The sequence below is a fragment of the Balaenoptera physalus genome (genome assembly GCF_965194825.1).
Source record: "Balaenoptera physalus genome assembly, chromosome: 18".
In the NCBI taxonomy this organism is placed as follows: domain Eukaryota; kingdom Metazoa; phylum Chordata; class Mammalia; order Artiodactyla; family Balaenopteridae; genus Balaenoptera; species Balaenoptera physalus.
The window spans coordinates 77,717,383-77,738,924 of record NC_138899.1 but is presented as its reverse complement, the minus strand read 5'-3'; the positions used below and the strand labels follow the sequence as shown (position 1 = coordinate 77,738,924).

The following is a 21,542-nucleotide window of genomic DNA, read 5'->3' as shown; positions in this document are numbered from 1 at the left end:
CTTGAAATGCTTTACAGTAGAAAAGCTTAAAATCAACTATAAAAGCCTCTACCTTAAAGAACTAGAAAAAGAACAATAAATGAAATCTAAAATAAGGTGAAAGTAGAAAATAATACAGATATGAATATGTTGTATTATGTTTTATTATATATTGGAATATTATATTATTATATATATTATTATATATAATATATATATAATATATAATAATATAATATATTATTATATATTATGATTATACATTGTATGACTATATTATATATATTAATATGTTATATATATTGGAATATTATATTATTATATATATTATTATATATTATGATTATACATTGTATGACTATATTATATATATTAATATGTTATATATATAATATATATATATACACATTATATATGCTATATATACCAGAATGCAAATAGAAACTGGACAAACCACAGAGTTGGCCCTTTGAAAAGATCAGCAAAATGGGTGAAGCCCAAGCTAGACTAATCAAGGAAAAAAAAAGAGAGTAAACACAAATTATCCACATGAGGAAGGAAAGAAGGAATATTAACACAAATCACACAAAAGTAAAAAATAAATGAACCCTGTGAAGAACTTTATGCCAACAAATTTGACAACTAGATAAACAGACAAATTCCTTGAAAGACACAAACTGCCAAAACTAACCAAAGAAGAAGTAGAAAATATCTAAATATCTGTGGAAGAAATTGAATTATTCATCAAAATCTGTCAAAAGGAAAGTCTAGGTCCAGATTGTGTCAACAGTGAAATGTATCAGACATCTTAGGAAGAAATAATACTGATACTACAGAAAGTGTTTTAGAAAACAGAGGACAGAGGAACACTTCCCAACTCATTTCATCAGGCTGGAATTGTCCGGATACCAATGCTACTCAAAGACATTAAAGGAAATAAAACCACAAAGAAGTATCCTTCAGGAGCACAGACTAAAAATTCTTAATGGAATTTTAGCAGAATGTGTAGAAAAATACAATTAAACCATAAAATTTTAAAGCCATGAAGGATGCTGGAGACGCAGCTTGCTCTTCTTTTTTACCGCCCTCCACTCCTCTTGTAAGTAACAGTTTCAGCCAATTCCATACCCAGTTGTTTCCACCAGTTCAGCACACAGCTCAGTCAGCAGACTTCACTTTTACGTGCATTTCTGTTTACTGTTCACCTGATGGGGACACTTAAGCGTGAGGACATGGAGAAACCAAGGCACCGGATCACCTAAGCCTGGATAATTGAGAGCTGGAGTCATAGTTGTGCCGGCTGGTGAGTGACCCCTGCAGAAGCTGGAAGGGGAAGAGAGTGAGGTCAGGTTGGTCATTCCCTGCTCCTCCCTGCAATGTCCTCCCCAGCTGGTTGTCTGTCCGCCACAGCTCACTGCTCCTCTCAGGGCAGCCCACTCTGCAGGACCCTCTCCTTCCAGGTCCCAGGGACCACGACCTCTGATCCCTTTAGACCTAGGGGTACAGCAGCACTTTCCCTGTTACCAGCATGTAAATAATCCCTCTGTTTTGCTTCTCATTTTAGGCTCCTGACAGCAAGTATTTACTTTCAGAGCCAATGAGAGATGATGCCCCATTTCTGGGAGAGAGCGTATGCAAATCTTCCTCTGGACACAAACCTGTGAGGATGTGAGGCTCGGGTCTGCCACTGTCAAATGGGAACCAGCCTGGGGATAAAGCCTGCACCAGATGAATCACACAGGAGACACTGTTTGAGCCCACATCAAACCATAAGTGAAGCCAGATTTAGGACAAACCACCAACAGTCCACACAAGCCAACTGCTGGAATATCCATCCTTAGTGGCAAAATCAGCCTCTGTGTTTCCCCTCTCTGCCTCTCTGGTACATCCTTTCATTGTCCCCTCCAGTTTCCACCAGCATGGGTAGGGAGTGAGAGCAGAGAAAAGGTGAGAATTCCTTAAAATACTGTTATGATGCAAAATGAAAACCGGTTTATCAAATCTGAACGGTTAAAAGAAACCATTTTGGTGAACTGATTATTGATGAGTTTGCTTGCTTCTCTTGAGGTCAGTTCTACCTGCAGAGTTTTCAGCTATGTGAGCTAATAAGTTCCCTTTTCGCCTAAGCTGGATTTGAATTCAGCTTTCCATCATGTCTGTCAGCTCTAACTGATAGAAGACTAGGTCACAAAGAATCCTGAAGGCTAAATAAACTACAGACACCTCAGGGGAAAGCAGAGTGAAGAACAGAAGTTGCTGAATATTTTTAGTAGATGCTGAATGACAGTGAACACAGAAGGACATTTAAGGGAGGTGTGTGAAGCGTAGAGTGGACCGCACTGATTGAGGGGCACGCCTGTAATAATATTTACAAGTCCAATGCACTAATACGCTCTAATGATTGGTCCATTTACTATTTTTACTGAGGAGCAAGGAACAACTATTCTGTACATAGTTTCATGATTTTCTCAGTTCCAGGCATCTTGGTTGTAGATGATTTGCTTTTTTAAAAAAACAATGTTTTTGCTTGCACTCCTACTCGTAACTTCATTTTCCTCTAGGTGACAGGGAATTGTTTTTAAATTTGCTCCTTACTGTAAATAAACTGAGGGCCTTTGTTCTACCTGAAAGACTTCTTTCATTTGGCCATTACATCGATGAACAGTGTACCATTGAAAAATTATAAACTGCTTTTGAATAAATCTTAAACCTGACAATATGAATTAAATCCAGACTTTTCATTTCAGATTGAGCAAATATTTTCCCAGGAAGGAACTTTGTCTCTACAAAAACTTATATTTCCATGTCTATATTTTCTTCACATAAACAATATTAAATATAGCAGGAAAAAACAGTGAATATATTCTTACCTACAACATAATACTGCTCTGCATGAGAGGGCCAAATTAAGGAAGCTCTTCTTAACTTCAAAGTGGAGGGCATACTTCAATGTTTTACCATCAAATGATTAGGGCCAGGTCATTTTGTCTACCTAACAAGGCTCCAAGATCTTGGCAGTTCTGATTAATCACTTGTTGTGTTGCCTAAAACAAAGAGGGGAAAATTACTTCATCATTTTAAATATAAATGAAAAGACCTTTTGAGTCTAGATGGTAGATTAAGGCGTATGTTTACCTCCTTCTTCCCTGTGAAAATCTCACAGAATTGAAATTTAAAAGTAAATAAATAACATGAAAAGATGCTTGAGATCATTAGTCATCAGGTAAATGCCAATCAAAACCACAATGAGATACCACTTCATACCCACTAGCATGACAAAAGTTAAAAAGTCAGATAGGGGCTTCCCTGGTGGCGCAGTGGTTGAGAATCTGCCTGCCAATGCAGGGGACACAGGTTCGAGCCGTGGTCTGGGAAGATCCCACATGCCGCAGAGCAACTAGGCCCGTGAGCCACAACTACTGAGCCTGCTTGTCTGGAGCCTGTGCTCCACAACAAGAGAGGCCATGATAGTGAGAGGCCCGCGCACTGCGATGAAGAGTGGCCCCTGCTTGCCGCAACTAGAGGAAGGCCTCGCACAGAAACGAAGACCCAACACAGCCATAAATAAATAAATAAATAAATAATTAAAAAAAATATATATATATATATATAAAAAGTCAGATAATAACAAGTGTTGGTGAGGATGTACAGAAATCAGAACTCTCATACACTGCTGGTCAGAACGTAAAATGGTGCAGCAACTTTGGAAAATAGTCCAGCAGTTCCTCAAACAATTAAACGTAGAATTACTGAATGACCCAGCAATTCCACTCATTAGTGTATATACACTCAAGAGAAATGAAAACATATGTCTGCACAAAAATTTGTATATTAATGTACAAGCAGCATTATTCATAATTAACCTAGAAGTGGAAACAAGCTGATGAATGGATAAACAAAATACAGTATATGCATACAATGAAGTATTCTTTAGCTATAAGAAAAGGGATGAAGTACTAATGCATGGTACAACATGGACGAACCTAGAAAACATTATGGTAAGTTAAAGAAGCCAGTCACAAAAGACTGCCTGTTATATGACTTGATTAATATAAAAGTCCACAAGAGGCAAATCCATAGAAACAGAAAGTAGGGGAGTGTTGTTTAGGGGTGGGGGGAAGGAGGGTCAAGGCGATGACAGCTAAAGGGTACGCAGTTTGTTTTAGAGATGATGAAAAGTTTCTAAAATTGATTCTGCGGATGGTTGCGTATATCCGTAAATGCATTTAAATCCATTGAATTATCTTAAACAGATTAATTTTATGCCATGTGAATTATATCTCAATAAAGCTGCTTTTGAAAAGGTATGTAAGTAGGAGTGAATTCTTAGTTGGAAAAAACGGAAGGGTGCTAATAGCAGACAAGGAAGTTTGGGGAAATTTTGGAAAAACTTTAAAAGATGGGAACAGAATAATGGGGTCGACCTCTGTAAAACTGGGTATCAGGTGTCTAAAAGAGAAGGACTGTTTTAGAGAGAAGGATTGTTGTAGAGACTCGATTTAAGATGCAGGAGTCACCTCCTGTACCTTATTTTTTTTTACCCCATCCTTTCTTTCCTTCAAAATTCACATAAACTGTTGAAAGCTCAAAATTTTACAGAAATGACTCCCACGCCAGTGACAGAGTCAAAAATTCAAGTAGTGGAGTATTTCAACCAAAACATGTAATAAAATTTTAAGTGATATAGATTAACAGTAAAGAAAATTCCTTCATCAAATGCAAGTAGAATAAAAAACAAAAAACTGAAAAATATCAGTTATCACCATTTATTGAAAGACTGGTGGACCTGATCAGTGTACCAAATATTTTTTGAGGTATCTGCTTTATTTCTGTGACTCACTAAAATGAATGCCATAAAGTAGTAAATCATATTTAAGGGTTTATTATTTAATTATTTTTCTGAACTATAATTTTCACTTATATTCAATGATTGATAGAGGAGATTTAAGATCTCTACTTTCCTTAACATATTAATAAATGAAATTTTAACAAAATGTGCCACTTGGGGAAAAATTTTTAAAAGCACAACAGGTATCAAGCACCAAAAGATTTAACAAAATAATCCTCAACCCTCTTTTTCTCAAAAGGCCTTCATTGCTTATTACTCAAATGCAATAACTGTGTGTGTTTCCTGAATTAAAAGGTAATTTAATAATCCTTGAATTACTGAGGCCTTTATATAAATTTGAAGGTCTAATAACAGATGGAATTCAAAAGCGTGAAATTGGATTTCACACTGTGTAGGAACTATTAAGTGTACTATAACGTATACATCATATTAAACATTTCCACCTCCACTCTTTCCACACAGTTGACTGAATGTTCCATGAATGGTCTCAAGTGACTGCAATGGTTCTTTCCCCCAAATGGAATCTGACAAAATTGAAGGCTACCTCTACTTTAATAACTTTTCCCACGTTTCATTGATTACTGAACCCAAAACTTGGTGCTTTTCTAATTACCATATTGTTTTCAATTTTACAATTGCTTAGGAACACTAAATGCTTGAAGCTAAAACTGTCAGTTTTAATGTTTAATTTTTTTTTCTCGTCCCTAATTTATTTATCTGTTTCTCTTTTCCACTGCTTCTGCTGCCAGTACCAACAGGAGTTAAGCCAATTCTGACATAGTTCATTCTAGAATGTGACTCTGTGACTGACTTTCTGAAATTAATTACGTAAAATACAGTTTGGTAACCGGCAGTACATTATACGGGAAAATTGCATTATACGCTTCAATTATGTAAAACAAGTACATCAATAATTTCATAATGATTATTTAGGGATAACGAGCTTTGAAAATGATATAACTTTAAAGTTTACAGGAACTTAAAACATGAGAAAAGCTTAGAGAGACAAAGTACCAGGATCACTATTTAAACCACAATATTTAAGTGAAATAAAGCCTTCCAAAGTAGGCTACACTAAGACTAGCTTCTGGATAATTCTAATTATCTATGTAATCGAGACCAAAATGTTCACAAATTTTGTAAACACAAATTCGAACATATGTCTCAGTTTCCTTTGGTGTATATAATTTGGAGAAATAAAAAGTATAATTCAGCTTTCATCTAATATTTAACAATGGAGGGGCCTTATAAAACATAAGAAGATGCTGCTCTATGTTATACTTTTAAAACCCTTATTAATGGGATTCCCCTGGTGGCGCAGTGGTTAAGAATCCGCCTGCCAATGCAGGGCACACGGGTTCGAGCCCTGGTCCGGGAAGATCCCACATACCGCAGAGCAACTAAGCCCATGTGCCACAACTACTGAGCCTGTGCTCTAGAGCCCGCGAGCCACAACTACTGAGCCCACGCACCACAACTAGTAAGTCCACACACCACAACTACTGAAGCCCATACGCCTAGAGCCCATGCTCTGCAGTAAGAGAAGCCACCGCAATGAGAAGCCCACACACTGCAACGAAGAGTAGCCCCCGCTCGCTGCAACTAGAGAAAGCCGGCGTGCAACAATGAAGACCCAGCGGAGCCAAAAATGAATTAATCAATTTTTTTAAAAGGCCTTATTAATAGTACAAAAGCTATATACAACCCCAGACACATGCAAACTAAATTGAGAAATAAAGAAAAATGATAGAAAATATACCATCACTATTATATGCTATGAAGAGGTAAGACATGAATTAACTACTCCTTAAACATGATGAGACTTCTTTTCTTATATTAATGTTGAATACTTTATTGAGGTATAATAGGCAGACAGTAAAATGCAGAAATCTTAAACATACAGCTCAATGAATCTTTATACACACACACACGCTTGCTTCCAGTTAAGAACCATGACTGCTATACATGTAATAAAAATGTTTACTCAGAAGAAAACTTAAAGTTCTAATAAAAAGTGATTATTTGATACATAAAAATCAAGAAGCTGGGGAAAAATGGTTTAGATTAAAAATATACACTTAGTGAAATAGAATATAACATAAAAAGCAGAAAAAAACCCATGAAAATCTAAAGTTATGTAAATCTATGAGTAAAGTATAAAAGACTATTTTTATCTTAATTTCTTTCAAACACACTGAACTGTTTAAAGCAAAAATTATACCATTGGCTTATGAGGATTTAACGTATTAAGAGAAATACATTTAAATGAGTGTATAGGAAAACTATAAAAGTTCAGTAGAGGGTAAGAAATAAACCTATATGATTCTAGGTTTCTGCAAGAATGTCACTGCCATTCTTACAGAAAAAAAGCTGAACATACTGAACATCAACTCCGCTTGCATCCGTCAGAGAACTGAGGTTACAGGACTAACCGCCGCCCCAAAATCTGGAGAGACATGTGAACACAGAGAATTACAGCTGAAATCTGTTTATCTGGAGAAGAAGCTGGAGCCAGAAGCGAGTAGGAACACTTCAATGGTAATTTTGAGGAATTGGTAGAGGCTGAGTGTGGAGTAGCACGAAGGTGAGAAACTCCCTGGGCTGCAACCTTAGCGGGCGGCCCTCACACTTCTGTGCATTTACCTCTAAGAACCTCACGGTGAGGTTCTCATGGTGAAAAGCTAAACAAATTCCCCTCATGGCTCAGCAGGAGGAGGGGAAAAGTAACCATTGTGAAATATGCCCAGAGCATTCTCCACAGCAAAAGCCTAGTCTCCGAGGTTAAGGACTTTACCAGAGCCTTATCCCACCTGGAGGGAAAGGCATTTACCCAACTCCAGCCCCCTCGGGCCTCCCTGTCTCACCTAAGGGGAGAAAGAAAGCACTAAGAAACACTTATGAAGACACAAGGGGCACAGTTTCAGTTAAAGACTGAGATTTAATCGTAAGATTACAGAAGACTTCCCCTCCCACATACATTAACACCACACCCACAGGGCTGTAAAAACACTGTGAAAACACTAACAGAAAGGAAGAATGTCTTTTATGGGCTCAACAGTAGACTGGACACAGCTGAGGAAAGAATTAACAAGCTTAAAGATATGACAGCAGAAACTTCCCACAGTGAAATTCAGAGAGGAAAAAAAAAAAAAAAAAAACCACAACAGAATATTCAAGAACTGTGGGACAATTTAAAAGGTCTAACATATAAGCAATTGGAATACTAGAAGGAGAAGAAATAGAGAACAGAAGGAAAAGTTTGAGTACTAATGACTGAGAATCTTCCAAAATTAATTGCAGACACAAGAGCATAGACCCAGAAAGTTCAGAAAATACCAAGCAGGATAAATGCCAGAAATCTACACCTAGGCATATCATATTCAGACTGCATAAAACCAAAAACAAAGAGGAAATCTTGCAAGAGTCCAGAGTGGGGAAAAAAATCCACCTTACCTGTAGAGGAATAAAGATAAGAAATGATAGAATTCTCATCACAAACCTTGCAGTCAAGAAGAAAGTAAAATATTTAAAGTATTGAAAGAACAAGAAACCCCAACATCGAATTCTGTATCCAGTGAAATTAACCTTCAAACCGAAAGAGAAATAAAAACTTTCTCAGACAAACAAAAACTGAGGAAATTCATCGCCAGCAGATCTGCCTTGTAAGAAATACTTTTTAAAGTTTTTCATAGAGAAGAATGATCATGTCAGAAACTCAGACCTACATTTTTTAAAAGGAAGAGTGTCAGAAAAGGAATAAATGAAATCTATTTAAAAGTCTTTAAAAATGAGTCTAAGAAAATGATACAGTAAAAAATATTTAACAGAACTAGCCATTTAACTTTTAAGGGCAAGGATGTTCAATACTGAATTCCAAAGTTCTTTCATTCTTGCAAGGTAAATGCCATCTGTCTTTTCAAACTTTTCATAACGACTGCTATATAGACAGATTCTTTTTTTCTCCTCTTTCCATTTTAAAAATGAAGGATCTGAATCCTGGATTTGGTATGACACCAGGGGGGTGATAAAGGACTAGCCTCAGACAGAGGGAGGAATAAGTGGGAACCAGGGTTGACACAGAACAGAAAACCAGTAGAATTTTCAGAGTCTTGGGAAAGTATCTTGGGGCAAATCTAGACTTTCCAATGGACTTGAGTGGGAGTTGAAGGCAATCTTATGTAGATTTTAAAGGAGCTGGGTAACCCTCAAGTAACAAGTTGGTTACATTCATATTAAATACAGTTTAAAAAATCACTTACCTCTAATGAATTTGCATTCAATTTGAATACGAGGCATTTGACCTGATAACAGTTTACAGGAATATGCTACAAAGAGAGAAATAAAGATGTCACATATTTGAAGGCTCAATGCCTTGCATGAGCTCATTTTTAAAATCTATTTATATTCTTCCTTTATCATACTTTCTGCCTCATGACTATTTCAAACCCAGTAGCTCATCACAAAAACTGAGCGAGGGGTTGTAGAAGGAAAAGGAATCAAAAAATTGGTTCATTTAAATCTTAAAAGGCAACTTAAACAGAAAAGATTGGGAAGGTGCATATAACTAATGGCTAAATCTGTACTTTCGATGTCTATGGATTTTTATTTTTATTATCTTTTTATGACATGAGCTTCAGTTTATGCTTTATAATAATTCCAAGTTTTTGAGAAAGCCAAGCTCTGCTCTGTCAAATTGCTATATCAACGGTATGATACCTAGTATCCTATTAATATCATCCAAGGTATGACCAAAAGAAATAAATGTGTACATTTCTTGTACATCTCAGGAAGCATTTTCCAAATTGAAAATTTTAAGTCATTCTCACTTTTAAAATTAGACTGAGAAATAAAAATATATACAGAATTAGCCTAAGGGGGCCCAAATACAATCTGTATCTAGAAGAATGAAACCGTCTCTGAGATAGATGAACCCTTACCAGAAAGGTTGAGTCTTTATAAAAGCAGTCATTTTAAGCTGTGTGAAGCTGAGGAGACATCCACTAACAAACAGACAGTTCAATGATAGGTCACTTTCTTTTCCTCCCAAAGGGTTAAAGGGGCATGATGTGAAAGCTCTTGGATAAATGAAAGGAACTAACCCAGCTGTGGAAAATAATGGGAAGTAGTGATTCAGTTGTTAAGAGGCGAGCTCTTCACAGGTTGAGCAAGTTAGGACAGTATTTCTCCTCCATCTCACAGGTTCAGTTTTCCTCTCTGAGAATTAATGGTTGTCCTTAGGAGATGGTGTGTGTGCATATAATTCAGCAGCTGCCCACTGGTCCACGCACCCTCCCACTCTCCAGACAGCCATCTCATACTCTTTCCTCTCCCCACAAATCTTCAATATATCCTCTCCAGCTTCCTTCTCAGCAAAATGAAAATGTGGGCCCCTTGTTCACAAAAAAAAAAAAAAAGGAAGGGGGAAGTGCCATCACAGATACTAAAATATAAAGGTTTTCTTTAAAAATATTTTATACTTACAAAACATAACAGGTGTAATGGTGAATAACAACATAAACTTACAAACTGCAAAAAGTTATATTTTGGTGCCATAATTTTATATAATGCAAGAAATACTTTATTAATGTGAAATCTTGATTGATCATAAGATTCTTCTGCCTTAATTTTCTGCAGATTCATTTATTAGATCATCAAAATTTACTTTTAACAACTTTATTTTCAAGCAATATAATTAAAAGCAATGTTACTCTTGACAAATGAAAGATTGTAATTTTTGATCATTTTTAATTTTGAGCAGGATCTTTCTGCTAATATAACTATTGCTAGAACTATTAAGAGAGTTTTATAGGCTGTAAGAACTCTGTGATAAATTTCTGATAAATAATTTTGAAAATTAAATTTTTGTACATCTGTAACTGATGATTCCTATGGAACAAATTTTCTAAAATGATTTCATACAAATCAATTTCATGTAAGTTGGAATTTAAATGTAAATTTATACAATATCATTTTAATGTTTCCTTTGAAATTTCCTGAAACTTGTAGATGTAGTACAAAATAACAAAAGTAGCTTCACATGTATGTGATTCAAAATGCCTCTTTATGTAGTCTGTTCAATTACAAGGAGAGAATCATTTTTAAATGGTCTTCTTCATTAATTATTGGTTTATCTGATGCTTCCTAGGTAAACAGTGTTCTATTCCATAAAATATGATGATCTTTAAATTAAAGTTCTGTTTGGAGCATGTGGATATTTGCTTTGCATTGTTGCAATGCTTTTTCAAAACCAGAGATTCTAAACTTTTCAAAGAATTCTCATGACTTCCTGACATGTTTTATTGTAATGTCCACGTGTCCACTTATATTTTGTAATAGGTTACTGGCGAAGTTAACTGCCTGAGCGCTGGCAGCTCCTGACCCAGTGCTCAGGTTGGAAAGTTAGTATCTGTGCAGCTGCTCAGGGGCAGAAACCGGACACAGAGGGCAAGCCAGCCTCCCATCAAGGGTCCTGGTGCTGCCCCCGTGAGGAGCCTTCCTCTTTCCAGAAGCTACTGCTGACTCCCCTGGCTGATTCTAAGCAAAGGCTAAAGAGTCTCCATGCATTACGACGAGAATGCAAATCAAATCAGCTTGCAAGGTCTGAGTGCTTCTACTCGTACCCAGCCTTATACTGGGTGCAAAGGAAGATTTACAACAGATGTGTGATAAGCCTCTTAAAACCTAAGGAAGCAAAGCTAACACAAAAGAGAACAAACCACATACAAATTCATTGGTAAACCAAATGTAATAATACATGTCCTACTGAGGTCAAGAGGCAGCAGATCCATGTCAAATCATGTTCTCAGAAAACTCTCAGAAGGTAGCAGAATTAGAAACTGGTCTTAGAAACGTGTGACAGTAGTCCTTATTTTCACTTGTTGCTGTTGACAAAAAACAATCCTGACATACTGATTCCTGTAAGTAAACCTCCTGCCAAATCCTTAGCCAAATTTTGTTTGGAACCTGTGTCAAGACTATGCGTAGTCTTTTAACTGCATGATGTTAGCCAACTTTACCTCCTTGAGAGATGGTGGTAATCTAAACTGTCACAATATTCATAAAGGCAGCAGCTAACATCTACAAAGCCCTCACTCTGCCCAATACACCATCTTAGAAAGAACTTCACAGACACCATCTCACGTAATCATCACAACAACCAGAGGTATCATGACTATCTCCATTTTATTAATGAGAAAACTGGGGGTTAGAAAAGGCTCCGACTGATAAATGTAGAGGCAGAAGATTCAGGTTCAAACCCTGGTCTTTATAACTCTGAAGCCTGTCTTTTCAACCACTCTGCTATGCATTTCTCTTCAAAGATATCAGGTCACAGAACCAGCTCTCAATCTTTTTCCTCTTTGAATCATTCCTCAGCCATTGAAACCCATGAAAGTAACATGAAAGCTCTCTAACCAAAGGCTATTGCTTTTCTGGGGAAAAAAGCAAGAGCTCAGAAAGCCTCTAAGAAAACAAATATGTCAGCACAGTCTTCAGTTTATACCAGGCAAAGTTCACTGACTCTGTCTTTCAGCTGGTCTCCTCTTCCTGAGCAGCCTCTAAGGGAAGACAGTGAAGTCCAAGCTAGGACCCAGAACTCAGAAAGGGTCGGGGGATGGCAAGCTGCACTAAGCCGTCAGACATGTCTTGCTTTGCCCTTACAACATTTTATACATTAAGCAACAGTCATAAATCAGGATATTTTATATCACAACACAATTATCTTTTAAAAACTAAAAACCTGTGCCAGGTTTTTACGGTGGATACTCATTTGCAAAAGGCACGGACGCACCGGCTGTCCCTCCCGCGGGCCAGCGCCCCCTTGTGGACTCCCCCCTACGACACGCGTGTGTTGCCCTTTCCCCTACACACGTATGATTGCCCTATGCCCACCATGTGTGTGTTTTGCCCTTTCCCCTACAGGTGTATGCATTGCCCTATTTCCACTACGTGTGTGTACTGCCCTTCATTCTAGCCCTGCCCGTTCTTCCCAGTGTTTTCAAGCCCTACTCTGAGAAATCGAGAGCTTGTTTCCTTTCTTTTTTCAAATCCACCACAGTTACTAAACACTTGTTTGAAATGGGTGCAATTCAATGCAGCAATTAGCTAACCCAATCCATTTATTCTGAGCAAAGGGTGCTTCAAGTGAATTGTAGACTTCTGGTAACAGAAGTAAGTCTCATTCGATAGGGACAAAAATTCTGCTCTTAACAATAACTGCTGGGTCTCATCTAGATTGTGTTTCAGTACTAAGCTGAAGAGACAGGTGAAGGCTCAGGTAAAACTAACAGTGTCCGGGAGTGGGCCTGACAAAGGTGTAATTTAGAAAGGTGGAGAGAAAGCAACTGTCCTTTTTTATGGTGCTGGGTCAGCTGAGCCTCTTCACAAGACAAGCACTAAGTTACTGTGGTCATTGAGTTCGTGGTTCTCAAGAAACATAGCAAGTCACATTAAAGCAGAAATGTGGAAGAGCTGGAAAAAGGAGAGCATACGCATGGTATGTTTCCAAATGTTTGTCAGATGGATAAATGAGTGGCAGCATCGTGGTTGGACCCCTTTTGCGAGTCTTTATTAATCACGTTAACATCTAACATTCCTGCAGGACTTGCTAAGTGCTTTGCACCAAGCTAAGCTCCTCACGGGGGTTACCTCAAGGCATCCTCACAAGAACCCTATGAAGTAAAAACTATTATCATCCCATTTTACAGACAAGATAACTGATGTTCAGAGAGGTAAAGTAGCTCCTTCAGAAATAACCAACCCTTCATCAACTATATGTTCTCTTCTGCTACCACCCTAGATCTCAGCTCCCTTCACGGCAAAACTCTTTGAAAGAGTCATCTGTACCCACTGCACCCACATCAATGAGGGCTGACAGATCAACCCACCAAATGTATCCCAAATTTACAGTTGGCCTTTGAAAAACGCTGGGATAAGGGCACTAACCCTCACACAGTCAAAAATCCACGTATAACTTTACAGTTGGCCCTCCGTATCTGTGGTTCTGCAACCTGCAGAACTGCAGTATGTACTACTGAAGAAAATCCAAGTACAAGTGGACCCATGCAGTTCAAGTCATGACATTCAAGGGTCAGTTGGAGTCCCTCCCCCACATTCCCCATCACATCCTAGTACAAGTCACTGTCATCTTTTGTCTAGAATCCTACAAACGCTTCCTAAGTAATTTCCTGGTTTCCATTTAGTCTAGTTTCCACACAACAGCCAGCAGGTATTTTTAAAACACAAATTAGATCATATCACTCCCCTGCTCACAACTCTACACATTTCTTACTGTGGTCTGACAAGCTCTCATCTCCTCTTTCCCTGCTTTGCTCCCCGTGTTCCACTCACGCTGGCCTTGCTATTGTTCCTCAAATAGGACACCGGGGCCATTGTGTTCACCATACTTTTGCCTGGAACCTTCCCAATGCTAGCTCCTTCTTTCCATCTGGGTCTCTGCCTCAAATGTCACCTCCTTAACACGTTTTCTGTCTAATTACCCCTCTACCCATGGCTATGCCCTGCTGTTTTTAGTCTTAGCACTTGCTGCAATAATATTACAACAGACAGTGATTTGCTTGTTAATTTTGTCTTGTCTACTTGGATGTAAGTTGCATGAGGACAGAGACTTTATTACTCAATATTTCATTCCCAGATCCTAGAATTTCCTGGCATGTAGCAAGTATTCAATATTTATTAAGTGAATGAATGTAGAATAGACAAATTAGTGGAGATATCATTTATAGGGTGTCTGATGAATACAGAGTGATTTTATAATATGTGTTAATCTACCCAGAGCTGGCTACCATGATGATCATGGAAAAAATAGTAATGTCAATTCCTTCTTACCAAAATTTACACATTCACAGCTAAAAGTTGATTTTTCAACTCCTTTTCTGCACACCTCAATCCTAACGTACAATCAAACAGTGAAATAAAAAAAAAAAACAACAACAACTATAAAGGCAAGGAAGTGACATCAGAGCCTGGAAAAAAAAACACTAACTGAATATTCTCACTAATGATCAAAATGTTTATGAACAGACATATATAATTCAAGCATAGGTATATACATCATGGGGGGGAAATGCCATAAGATAACTTCAAGCATCAAAGGAAAAGAACAAGAAATTACATATTACTCACGTGGGCATTCTGCATTCCATGTTTCAAGAATGTGAAGGAAAGATAAGAGTTTGCTTTGCTTAGTTTGTTCAAATTCTCTGCCATATAATGGCAAGATTTCATTGCACTACATTTTCCTGAAGACATATAAAGCAACTACTTGAAGGAAACTCAACCATACATTCTTAATTCTAGGGCATATTTAAGATACATGTACAACCAGATTTTTTAAAAAAACATTCTTTGTGTCTATTACCTATGTTAATTGCAGTTTCTTGTTTATCTCCTGTCAAGACCCATATTCTTATGTTTGCTTTCAGTACATTTGTTATCGTTTCTGGAACACATGTTTGAAGGCGATCTTCAATGGCTGTGGCTCCAAGTAGCAGGAACCTCTAGACGTTTTGTGAAAGAGGTATTTGTTTTTACTAATTAAAGATAAAAATATTTTTAAATGGAATAAATAGAGCAAATTCTGACAAAAGATATACAGTCTAACAATTTATTACGTGAAGTCCCATATATGTACACACACACACACACACACTTTTTTTCTAGTCTCTTCCACTCGTCTATTTGTTTGTCCCTATTTCACTACAACATGAGGCAGTGTAGCATGATGGTTAAGAGCTAGGCTTTTGAATTCATTCCCTAACTCTACAAGTTACTAGATGTGTGATCATAAGCAAACTACTTAAATTTCTGTTGCTCAGTTTTCTCATCTATTACTGGAGAAGTGGGGAAAATAAGATTACTGATAGAATTATTGTGAGAGTTAATATTTGGAAAGTGATTAGAATAATATCTAGCAGATTATAAATGGTCAACAAATATATATTATTTTAATTATTATAAGCTTAAGGTAAATCTTGATGTCTAGAGAGGTAAGCCTCCTTTATTATTCTCATTCAAAAAATATCACAATAATTCTTAGCCTCCTCCTCCTACTTCTGAATGCATTTTAGAACAAACTTGTCAAGTTCTGTGAAAATTCTGTTGGTACTTTTATGCATTCCTGCAGTGCACTGAGTTCATAGATTACACTGAGGAGAACTGCCATGTTAATTACCCTGGTTTTTCCACATATTGTATACACCCTTCCATGTATATAGGTCCTTACTTGTCATTAAGAAAAATTTCATAATTTTCTCCATAAATGTCTCATCACCAGATGGTTTACAGTTTTTGTTCTTATTGTGAAGTATCTCCCTACCTCTAGAGAGAAGTGGTGTAGAGTTATTTGAAAGTGGACTAAAAACGTTTTTAAAAGAAGTATGATTGATATGCTAAAAAAAAAAAAAAAAAAAAAGAAGAGAGAGAGAGAAAGCAGATCATACAAAATGCTCAATTAGAACCAAAGGCAGAAAAAAGTGGAAAGGAAAGAAAGAAAAAGAAAAAAAAGGGGAACAAATAAAAAATAGTTACAAATACAGCAGATATTAAACTAATAATCATGATAAACATGTATGATCTAAATACACCAATTAAAAGAGGCTGTCTGATAGAACAAAAAATGACACAGACTTAACTTTACGTTGCCCGTAAGAAACTCACATTGAATATGAAGACACAGATAGATTAAAATAAAGGGAATGGAGAAAGATATACCATGCTAATGCTAATAAAAGAAAGCTGCAGTAGCTATATTAATTTCAGAGCAGACTTCAGAGCAAGGAAATTATCAGTGATAGAGAGGGGCGTTACATAATGATAAAGAGTCCATTATCTAGGAAAACATAACAATATTTAATGTGTATGCACCTAACAACAGAGCATCAAAATATATGAGGCAAAAACTCATAGAACTGCAAGGAGAAATGGATGAATATACTATTATAGTTGGAGACTCCAACACCTCCTTATCAATAATTGACAGATCCAGCAGATAGAAAATAAGTAAAGATATAGTTGAACAGAATAGAACCATCAATCCACTGCATCTAATTGACTTTTAAAGAATACTCATCCAACAACAGCAGAGTAGGTGAAGCATAGGAGATTTTAGGGCAGTGGAACTACTCTATATGATACTGCAATAGTGGATAGTCACATGTATTTGTCAAAACCCACAGAACTGTACAGTAAGATCAAACCCTAATATAAACTATGGAGATTAGTTAATAACAACATATCAGTATTGCTTCATCAATTGTAACAAATGTACCACAAATACAAAATGTTTATAATAAGGGAAACTGTGTAAGGGGGAGAGGAAGGTTATATGTGAATTATCTGTACTTTCTGCTCATTTTTTCTGTAAACCTAAAACTATTCTAAAAAAATAAATGTATTTTTTAGAGGAGTTTGGGATTAACTTACATACATTATAATAACAAAATAGATAAACAACAGGGACCTACTGTATAGCAGAGGGACAGAGGGAACTATATTCAATATCTTGTAATAACCTATAATGGAAAACAATCAAAAAAGTGTATATATATATATATATATATATATATAAACACACACACATACATATATATATATATAGCTGAATCACTTTGCTGTACACCTGAAACTAACACAACATTGTAAATTAACTGCACTTCAATTTTTTAATGGTTAAAAAATAAAATAAATAAAATATTGTTAAAAAAAGGTATTAATTTTTTGAATGGCCAAAGGATTTGAATAGACATTTCTCCAAAGAAGATATACAAATAACCAAAAAACACATGACAAGATGTTCAACATCATTAATCATTAAAGAAATGCACATTAAAATCACAATGAGATCCACTTCATACCCACTAGGATGGCTATAATCAATTACAGATGGTAACAAGCACTGGTGAGGAGGTGGAGAAATTGGAACCCTCGTACACCGGCTGTGGAGATGTAGAATGGTGCAGCTACTTTGGAAAATATAACTATTGTCTCAATAGCTTAAAAACAGAGTTACCATGTGACCCAGAAATTCTACTCATAGATATATACTCCCCAAAAATGAAAGAATGTGTCCAAGTGAAAGCTTGCACATGAACGCTTATCACAGCATTGTTCATAACAGCCAGTGGAACAACCTAAATGACCATCAACAGAGGAATGAACAAACAAATTGTATATCCGCACAATGGAGTATTATCTGGCATTGAAAAGGAGTGAACTACGTATGCATGCTACAACAACATGGATGAAGCCTGAAAGCAGTAAACTAAATCAAAGAAGCATGTCACTAAAGACCACATATTATATGATTCCATTTACATGGAATATCCAGAAAAGAAAGTACAGAGAGCGCGAAAGTAAATTAGTGGTTGCATGGGCTGGGGTTAAAGAATGGGGTGGGGGTGGGAGGATGGCAGAGAGTGAAGACTAACGGATATGGGTTTTCGGGGGGATTTCGAAAATATTCTGTGTTCATCATGGTGATGGCTGTAAAGCTCTGAGTATACTAACTATACAACTGTACACTTCAAATGAGTGAACTCTATGGTATGTGAATTATATCTCAATAAAGATATCACACTTTTTTAAAGAAAGGAATGCTTCAAAGCAACTATGAAGCCAGAGAGCCTCAGAAACAAGTCTAATTCAATCAGTCAATCTGTCAATTCATATTTTACCAATACAGCAATCCTGGTAACATGGTACTTAATTACTTTAGCAATTACACTCTAAGTTATGCTGTACTTGACTACTGATACAAATGCAGACGGCATCTTTCTCGCCCTTGCTCATCGAGAAAGACATTTAAAATCTTATTAACCCCAAAAGGAAAAATGTTCAAAAGCAAAGAAGTGCTACTGACCTGAAGAGCTAAGAGGAGGGTCAGAAAACACCTCCCTCCTACTGAAGAAAACAAGTAGGACCATAATGGTGTGCATGGAACTGATAAGAGCCAATTTCACAGAGCCAGTCAATCCTACACTCTTTGGTGTCAGACTCCAACGTTTATCTATAAGTCTGCAGAAAGCAGCCATATAACTATAACTTACATAACATCACCTAGAATTGTGGAAATTAACACAAGTCATGAAGCAGATGGTTAGACAGATCCTCGAATGGTTAATACAAAATTAGAAAAATGGCAACTGAAGGACAAGACTGTTAGCTTTTTTAGATGGCATATGGGTGTTCCAAGCCTAGAAAACTAGAGTTGATGATATAGATTTTTTAAATGCAAAATTTAAGTTAAGAATCATAATTGTTTGGCTCTTATAGCTTGAAAGATATATCTCTAAAAAACCCAGTTCCTTCTGATCAAAACCTATGAACACTTGACCCTGTCATCTACCACTTGCCCCCAGTGTGTCCTGTTTTAGGAGGTACCCCCTTCAACAGGGTATCTAGTTCCCAGGACAAGTCTCCCCAGTGGAGTTGCAATGAATAGGGAGGTCTAGTCTCCAGCCCCCCAGAAGTTTGCCCTGCCTGACTCAGCCCCCAGGAGCTCATCACTCCTGGATGAACTGGAAAACATCCAGTGGGGGAAAGAGAAGGGACGGTGGTAAGACACAAATGAACACGTCTGACAATTATCAACGTGATTTTAGTATCACAGAGTCTGATCGTTTGCATACATGACTTGGGCTAAATCTCCTCTCATCCACACTAAACAGGGATATTGAGTATTTTTGACTCCTGAACTTTTAAAGCTTATAGCCATTGAGAGAAAAAAAAAAAATCAGTGTTTTGTTAAATAACATGATTCTGCTCTGTTAAAGTATCTAAGAATGATAAGATTTCCACTCAGACCTTCCAAGCACTGCATTGCTGCTCATTAGCGGCTCTGGGTACTCAGGTAACCTTTAGAATACAGGGTGGCACTCACTCAGGCCAGACAACCTCCAAGACCAGACAGGAAAAGCCAGCCTGGGATAGTTCTTCTGCCTGTTATTTCTGCCTCTGAAGTTTAAGGAAGAGAATAAAGAGCCCTGCCAGTTATACAAGGTCACCTGCTTTCCTTGGACAGCAGACAAGCTTGAAATCTTCAACCCCCAGTATTAACTGAGAACAGTTAATATTTCCTAAGCACCCACTGCATGCCAGGCACTGTGTACCTGCTGGAGACGAGCATTCAGCTGATGAAGGAGTTGGTCAGTTTAAGGCCACTGCACTCCCTGACCTTGCTGCCCACCTCACATTCCCTGGGAAAAGCAAACTTACTCTTTTCTTCATCCTATGACTTCCTCTTTCCCCACATACGACTTCCAGATTAAAACTGAAAACTAAAATATAAATGAGAACAGTTTGACTGAAAACAGAATTGCCACACTAATACGTGTACAGTCCTTCAAGAGGCCGATTTTCTATTGCCCAGATGTCTTCTCAGTGTGTGGGTGTAACAGACCCACCCGTATCCCATAAGGAACAGGCAGGTTACACAATCAGCCCCTTTCCTGTGCTTTGTCAACAGACGCTGAGTAATCGCCCATGAGGGCTACTGCAGCATGTTCATGCACTGGGTATGAAGCTGGGTTAGGTTCCTAATCTTCCAATATTCGACTTTGAAAAAAAGATGGACCCAGTGATGTTAAGAAAACCCCTCAGCCTAAATCTGTTCTGGCCAAGCTCCTGACGAAATGAAATACAGAGTTCATGGGACCAAATGGCGAGAGAAATCAAGCCAAGAAACAAAAGTTGGCCCAGGACCCATTAAATCCCTGAAGCCTCAGCTGAAATTCACTTCTGTCCTGGAAGCTGAGAACAGTGCATGGCACTGAATAGATGCTCAATCACTATTTGTTGAATGAGGGAAAGAACAAATGAGGCTTCAGTTTCCAATTCAGTAAGCCAGAAAATCACCAAAATAACAGAAAATGAATTTAAATCCCATTTTGCAAGGACTTGTTTGAAAAAAAATTTTTCCTTAAACCAGACTGTTTAGTATTTTAGGCTAACTCCTGTAAAACATTCAAATACTTAAGGATTCCCTAGAAACTAATTCTCTGCAGAAGAGCTACAGAAGTCGTTATTCTGTTTTGAGCTCAATTGCAATATAGTTCCCATACGCTTCTACCTACTGTCACCTGCTTACAGCACAGGTATATTTTTCAGATAGCAGTCAAAGGCCCAAAATGCAAACTTGCAAAATATCCATACTTTCAGACAAGACACACGTGTCTGTAGGAAGCAGTAGCTTATAAACTAAAAGGAGAAAGTGGGCTACAGCTTTCAAGGTATTATTAGCTTTACCCTTATTTGATATTACACCTTGCTTTGCAAAGCTTCTATAAACCTTTCAGTAGATGTTGTTCTTATTCAAAACTCACTCAAGGAATTTTATTTCCTTAAGAGATGGACGATAAGTCAAAATCAGAAGGATAAGAGAATGGCAGGAAAATATCAGCTATGTCCGCATTCTGAGTTATATGCAGAAAATAATTAACTTCAAAATACACAACACAAACCGGAAAAACCTCCCTTTTTCTCCGACTATAGGCGTAGTTCCTACTACAGCTTGATAAAAGGTAACGCTTAGCAAATAGAAACAGATAATAGACTGAAGACACTGCCTTAGGAATAAAGGAAGAGCCACATAGTAAAAACATACATTTTACTGTTTGTGTGTAAGCACAAAATACCGTTGGAAGTGGGAGGAAGGGAAAATAATAGTAATGCCTTGACAGGGTTTGTTTGGGGAACCATT

The 21,542-nt window shown here is 37.3% G+C and overlaps 1 protein-coding gene across 4 annotated transcripts in view; it reads right to left on the bottom strand.

The window, feature by feature from the left end:
- Positions 1-21,542, bottom strand: part of LOC309647867 (phospholipid-transporting ATPase IB-like) — a 75,926-nt gene extending 54,384 nt beyond the window's left edge. For 2 of the 4 annotated variants that reach the window (XR_014256330.1, XR_014256331.1), the window contains exons 1-5: positions 15,207-17,288; positions 9,928-10,218; positions 9,088-9,153; positions 2,850-3,023; positions 1,108-1,302 (exon numbers count right to left, since the gene is read on the bottom strand). The gene's annotated coding sequence lies outside the window, so the exon portion shown is untranslated. Of the gene's footprint in view, positions 1-1,107; positions 1,303-2,849; positions 3,024-9,087; positions 9,154-9,927; positions 10,219-15,206; positions 17,289-18,704 lie in introns of those variants that run through there. The other 2 variants (XM_082435774.1, XR_014256332.1) reach the window with 2 other exon arrangements.